Genomic DNA, 7,474 nt, shown 5'->3' with positions numbered 1-7,474 from the left:
TTTTAGAATCAACACAAAATAGTAAATATTTTATTTTATATGATTTTATTACTGCAGACTGCTCAGTTTCAGTCCCAGTTTCTGGGTCAGACTTCAACTTAAATTTCAGTATGCAAAACGACTAGATATGAAATTTTACAAAACACGAAAGTTGTAGATATGTGTGTCTACAGTATACAGGCGTTGGATTCATATAAAAAAGATCAAAAACTAATTTTCTATGCTTAAATTACTAAGAACAGTTCTGAAATTCTGAAAATCAAAACCCTATAACATGAATCCAATGACTTCAAATCATTCAAAACAGTTGCAGACCTATATAATACTACCAATCAATCAATAAATACATGGTTTACTCACTACCGTATACAAGTACTCCTAAACACAACAACACCTATATATCAAAGCTAAACTTTTGGTGCCAGTAACTCAATATACTAAAAGTCTATGATTAAACAAATAATTTTAATCTCAAAGTTCTATATCATTATAGAGAATTAAATACGAAACTAATTAAAAACATAGTAATAAATCAATTATATGAAAATAAGGTTTAGACTACTCACCCAAAATTGAATTTGCAAAAGAATATCCATATATGCTTCCTTTTCTCCAATCCCTTTTCTTTTTCTTCCCCTTCTTTTTATTTCTTTTAATCAAAAACATTTTTTTTCCCTTTCTTTTATTTCTTTTAATCAAAAACATTTTTTTTAATGGAAGCTAGGGTTTTGTTTTTAAATAATGAGATTTTTTTTTACAAAGGAAATTCGCAGGTCTTGTTATTCAATATTTTAAGTCTGTTTAAGTTAACCTATGGGCCTCAAATGGGTCTAAAAACACCCAAGGTCCATACCTATATCAATGGGTACATTTTAAAAATGTTTTCACGCCTAACAATGATTCTAAAATACCCACACAAGTTATAACAAACAATTCAAGTAAAAACTAAAAAATCAAAACAACCAAATAAATTCTAGAACAAGCTATACTTCATAATATAATAATTATTTTCAATTCAAATAATGTAATCTATGTTGTTTAAAAATTGGGGTTGTTATAATTTCACTTACTGTATGGTCGAACTAGTCAATTTGTTTGGTTTTTTTTACCATTTTTTCCCTGGTCAAGGTTATTTTGGTGTACATGTCCCTTCTAGACAGGCGCTACAACATACTTGCACAATATGAGGATTTCGTGACAATACGTGAACCGTCGAAATACTACGCTATCATCCCAGATACACAGATGTTGGTAATGTCTCCCATAACCCACTTGTTTTCTCTGACTTATTATGAGATTTTTCTTCAATGCTCCGAATAATTATTGTTTCAAAAACTATGTAGGTCTACATGGAGTCTTTGTATGCCACCGTTGGGGAGACTCTCAGTGATCGAAGCCTGACTATAGAAGAAAAGATTTCTGTACTTTCTTCCAACATGTCATGGTCCCTAAGGTTGAGCTTCAAAGAATTGCTCGAGGAAAACACACGCATTCCGTATGTCACCAAGTCTAAGGGGTTGATGATGGCCTTCGATCTCTCAAACCACCTTTGGATACTGGTCGTCTTCTGCTTCCGCACTTGGACTTGCCTGATTTACGATTTGTTGGAGGACGTTATTGCCGACCCTACACCCCGGCTGGAAAAAATTTGTACCCTACTTCTGTACGCACTCTTAATGCACAACAAAGACTGTGTACCTCAATTGCAGCTACAGAGACCATGTATTATCAAATACCAAGACTGTAAGAAGCAGAAGGATCCTAGGGACACTGGGGTTTTCATACTGGCTTATGCAGATAAGTTACTCCGAGGTGATGCCCCAACATTCAGCTGGTTTGGGGCCATGTTAAGAAATAGGGTGGCCAAAGACCTTATAGAATGTGGGTTGACCCAATCCCAATTTGAGAATGTGGAGAAAAAACTGGTAGAATGTGTGCTCACCATGCGTGAATTTTAGCAACAACCATTGGCTAGTGTACTGTCAGGGATGGACAAAATAATTCCCATTGTACTGGACCGTCATCAGTTATTTCTACTTTGCCTAGACTTTTATAATTATCTTGTTTAAGACAACTTATTATCCCCTTCAGACATCAACAACATTTCAAATGCCGTTACATATATCATGCATTATTATACCCTCTCCAAACTTTGTTCACTTAATATCCAGAAACATTGGTGTTTTTAATAGTGATAAGAACATCATGCAGTTCAATTTAGGTACTAGGGAGATAATATCAGACAAAGACATCCCAACACTAGGCACGCAATATATTCTTACGATTATGTCCGACAGGGAGATGCTACTACCAATTGCTCCACAGAGACACCTTCATTTGATTGGAGGAAAACATAGGCAAAATGGGGATCACTTGCCGTCTCATCATAGCGTGTCTCCGGTCTTGCTTCTATTGGTTTTCATTTCGTATTTCTACTGTGGCGTCACTTATTTGTAATGGAAGTAGTCAAACATTCTAAAGTGTCACTAGATTGCATTGTATGATATGGAGTGGTGAGATTCCTTGTTTCACAACATTGGACTATAAATTGTAACATTCAACGCCTAGTGCTTGTTGACGAATGAAATGAACTCCTACATAGAAATTAAATATTATTCCACTACATTCAACCCTAAACACATGCATACATTCCGAAGATTTCATTTACATTATGGATAAACATTCAACATATGATTAAGGACCCACAACATTTAGAGTTTATGACTATTCAGTACCACGAACTTTCGTTTTTTTTCCTAAATGGTACCCGAACTTTGTTCTCGCCTATTCGTATCACGAAGTTTCAATTTATTTCAATTTAGTACATCAGTTAATTTTCCATCCAATTTCACTAGCGGCGGTAGCACTATTCATGTGAACAGTGTTTTCCCAAAAATTTAAATTTTGAAAAAACAAAAAACACTATTCACATGAACAGTGTTTTTTTACTATTCACGTGAACATTGTTTTTTTTAAAAAAGAATCTTTAATCAATCTTAAAAATTAATTCTTTAATAAAAAATAATAAAAACACTATTCACATGAACAGTGTTTTACTATTCACGTGAATAGTGTGTGTGTGTTTTAAGAATCTTTAATCAATCTTAAAAATTAGATTATTACAAAAAATAAAAAACACGGTTCGCGTGAATAGTAAAAACACTGTTAACGTGAATAGCGTTTATTTAATTATTTTTATTAAAGAATTAATTTTTAAGATTGATTAAAGATTCTTAAAAAAAACATTGTTCACGTGAATAGTAAAAACACTGTTCACGTGAATAGTGCTAACGCCGTTAGTGAAATTGGACAGAATTGGATGGAAAATTAACTGAGGTACTAAATTGAAACAAAATTGAAACTTCGTGGTACGAATAGGCGAGAAACAAAGTTCGGGTACCATTTAGGAAAAAATGTGAAAGTTTGTGGTACTAAATAGTCATTAACTCAAAATATTTACACTTGCCACTGCACCAGATTTAAAAAGAAAAGACAAGGCTATCGACGCTTTTGTTTTGTCCTTTTGTGAGCACACCCACCACGTGTCCCCAAAAAAATAATCTGTTTCTTCACTCTTTCGTTCTCTCTCACCAAAATAAGAAAAAACCCTCGCTTTCAAAATCACTCTCAAAATCTTCATAACATTTGATCGATCCTCAAATCGCTATCTTTAGCAAATCACTCTTTTTATCAAATCTACAATCTCTTCAGGTAATTTCAATTATTTGTTTCAATTATCCTGGTTAAGCGATTTCATTTAGATTTTAACATTTTTTAATCCGTCAATGATTAATTCATATAATCTTCAAGCATGTAATCAGATTCGAAATTAGTTAAACAGAGTAGTATTGTAATCAGGTTCGAAATTAGTGATTCATTGATTTGTCAGTTGGTTTTGCATTTGGTAATGAAACCTAGATGCATAATTAAAAGTTTAGAAATTAAAAATTACCAAATTCAACATTGTGATGATATTGCTGAGTATTATTTGTTAGGCAATCATATTGTGTAATGTTGCAATATTATTGATGATGTTTAGCAGTGGGATTTTTTTTTGTTTGGTGTCTTGACATAGGAGCTTTGGGGAATATCTATTTTAAATAATAAAAAAATTAAGTGAAAGTTTTGTGTTTGGTAACTTGTAATCTATTGATTTTAACAGCGAGAATTATCTTTATCATACTCCATTAATAGAAGGCATTTGTATTTCTTTGTAAAGTTGGAGTATTTATTTGATAAATTGCCTTAGTAATGTGGGAGTTAATGAGGATCACTCTCCCTGTATTTGGTAGCTTATAATGTTTCCTTATCTTGTGGATAAGCACAACAAGTATGCTAGACAGTAGGGATCCACGGAAAGGAGGAAAGGTTGTCAAAGATGGCTCTTCCCTGACTTACAATTGAATTACCTCGGTCTTCACTAAACATTGTTGCTACCCATTTAGAAGGTTTCAGTTATATATATATATATATATATATATATATATATATATATATATATATAATTTATTGGGAATGACAAGTTAATTTGTTGAATAGTTAGGTTATTCTTCGATTCGTCTCGGTAATATACACTTTCTTTGGTTTGATAGCTTGGGCAGGCTTTGAGTACTTGACCGGATATATTACCAGTTTAAGTTACAGGTATATAGTCATGTTGTCCTATTTGCTACTTTAGACGTTTTAAATATGCAATAGATTCTGCAGTTTCTTCTGTTGCATGGTTTTCCCTTGGCTTGCAATTGGAACTAAATTGTTCGTTCTAGGATAAAATACCTCCATTTCTGACCCATATTGCTATCAAGTCTATTGAGTCTCAATTGGGTGTTTTGGTTTCACAAATATTTGCTGATATCAGCCCTGAACCCGTAGCGGCTGCATCCTTAGGCCAGGTGTTCAAAGGTTAGAGAATCTTTTATGGCTGAGAAGACATAATGTTTACATTAATTATGCACAATGTTTCCTCTGTGGGTCTAAGCACTATCTTTTCATGCCAAATCTTTCAGCTCACAAATCAGTTGATCTCCATTTGGTTTGTTTTTCCTTTTCGTAGTTTGTTATTGCCCTCATCTGTAGATTTTCATATGAAAATCTCTGTGAATTTGTCTTGTCTTTCTTCAATTTTGTTCTAACGCATGATATTCTATTTTACTCCATTTTTTAACAATGGTGATCTAATGTCTTTCAGCGTGTGCATTATGTTAACTGTGACTTTGTCGGCTTAGCAAAGGACTTTCTTTCTCTTGGATTTATTCCTGATGGAGTGTTTTGTAGCACTTTTTTTAATTCGAAAAATGTATATCGACTCCTTTATTTGTCATTGTACATTTGCTTTTATGTGGCTTTGGTATAACATAACCATTCTAACTTTATGTTGAAGTTTTAGAGTTCACAATGATCATGCATCAGTATAGACACCACAGTCACCCCTCTCTCCCACACACATGCAATGTTTACCACAAGTATCTTTCTTAAGGTTACTGATGCTTAGCGTATGTTCTAAAGACACAAACTACGCATAAACAACAATCCATGGACTGATTTTTTACTTATAACAAGAGAGAAATAAAAAGTCTATGACTAAAAAGAACCTCAATCCTGTCTTCCATGCCATACTCAGTTTTCACTTTTAATAGTTACTTAAATTGAAATTGATATTCTTCTATTTCAGGTAGCAGCAATCTCTGAATCAGCCGAAGAGCCTGTTAGTGGCCTTGAAACATCATTTGTTTAAGATCTATTTCCGGGAAATACTGAAAACATATAAACTATTTTGTATATAGACTGCAGCAGGAACTGGAGCGTTTCTAGGTACCTATCAATTTAACTTCTTGTCACATTCAGATCGAGTTTTACATGTTTTACATTCATCTTAAGGATCAGTGCAGATATCTGTTCTTCTCGGCATACAGACCAATTATTCGGTGATTAGTTTAACTGTGATTTTTGTAATTTTAATATTACTTACTAATTCCACGATGACTAAAATAAAATCACATGCTTAAAATTTACAAAAAAATATTAATGAGGTGGGAGGCTGGAAGGACCGGACAACAGTGGAGGACATGGACCTGGCTGTTCGCACAAGTCTCAAGGGCTGGAAATTCGTGTATCTTGGTGATCTCATGGTATTGTGATTATCTCTTTGATGTAGGCTTTTCATTATAGATAAGCAATCTAGATCATTTCAACTAATGCATCATTGTCTAATACATGTGAATATATTGAAAACCTATATATAAGAAGTATATTCACTAATCTAGACTTCTAGAGAAGAGTTGAAATTAACAGCATGTCAACAGTCCATACACTTTATCATGGTTCTCATAGATGCTCGTAATGATGTCAATGAATCATATAAACTTCTACACCAACCTTCAATGTATATAAAATGACTAGATAATAACCTCTTATCTACAAAATTAATGATTCTTTGATTGATAAAGAATGGTCCATAAACCTGTATTTCTCAGGATCCTCTTTCAATGCCTGAATATATGCTTTGAAAATAACTTCTCTATCTTCGTTACTCGTGTAACCTTCTATGAGCTTATCATACATAGTAACAAAACCAAGAGCAAATACAGCATCATAACAGTATGTCTTCTTGTACCTCATTAAATGTTGTTGAACAATTAGCTCCTGCAACACAGTGTTGTATATACTAGGAATTGGTCTGCTGTACGTCTTGAGAAAATTCATTTTCGTCTCAGATACCGGTGGCATATCTGATCCACATAATCTTAGGTATAGTTTTGTTTAGTTGAAATAATACTTAGAAATCTCCGAATACTGTGACCTTAAATAGTTTTGTTTAGTTGAGATTTCATGTTTTTTGTTACCTTAAGAGATACACTCTATGGACCTTTGTTGCCAATAATATGTTTTGTTTTTTGATGCATTGGATATTAAACGACGTATCTATATTTGCTCTATACATTATGTGATTCTGATGTAGATGGTTGTGTGTCTTGTTTTGATTCCCCTGTTTATGTAGGATTTTAAATGTTCAAAAAGGCAGGACATGGAGTTGCAAAAGCCTCCTCTGGGTAGAAGTGTTTTGCCTATCCCGAATCGTAGTTATGCCTGCAATGACACATGATTTAGTAGATTTTTGTCAGAACATAAATCCCTTTCTTATACGTTGAATTATGTGTTGGGCTTCTTTTGACCATGATTTAGTAGATTTTTGTCAGAATATAAAGCATCATGTTCTTTTCTAGTTGAATTGGCTGAATATCTGAATCATCTTGTTTTATCTTATCTCTGTATGTGGCTTTGTTAATGTATGTGGCTTTCTACTGAGATTTTGTGTTAGGATAGAAATTGATCCAATTGAATGGGTCTGTACTGGGCATTCTCGGCATTCTTTGTATGTAGGCTTTGTTCTGATTTGGGCTTCTATAGAGATTTTGGGCTAAGGAAGAATTGGGCTCAATTGACCTGGGCTTTGTTTGTATGTAGTAAGTTTTAT

General features: G+C 33.4%; 1 long non-coding RNA gene across 6 annotated transcripts; it reads left to right on the top strand.

Moving 5' to 3' along the window:
• The first annotated feature begins 3,518 nt into the window (after positions 1-3,518).
• On the top strand, positions 3,519-7,245 carry LOC147492497 (uncharacterized). Of its 6 annotated transcripts, XR_015199963.1 has the most exons (7): positions 3,519-3,711; positions 4,593-4,644; positions 4,767-4,902; positions 5,189-5,296; positions 5,672-5,811; positions 6,030-6,128; positions 6,998-7,245. It is a non-coding gene; the product is annotated as an uncharacterized LOC147492497 (long non-coding RNA). The 6 variants fall into 6 exon arrangements; XR_015199962.1 differs by lacking the exon at positions 5,189-5,296 and having other exon boundaries at positions 3,525-3,711; XR_015199964.1 differs by lacking the exon at positions 4,767-4,902 and having other exon boundaries at positions 3,526-3,711.
• Positions 7,246-7,474: the final 229 nt, after the last annotated feature.

Source organism: Coptis chinensis, chromosome 6 (assembly GCF_015680905.1).
Source record: "Coptis chinensis isolate HL-2020 chromosome 6, ASM1568090v1, whole genome shotgun sequence".
Classification (NCBI taxonomy): domain Eukaryota; kingdom Viridiplantae; phylum Streptophyta; class Magnoliopsida; order Ranunculales; family Ranunculaceae; genus Coptis; species Coptis chinensis.
This window is presented reverse-complemented; position numbering and strand designations above follow the sequence as displayed.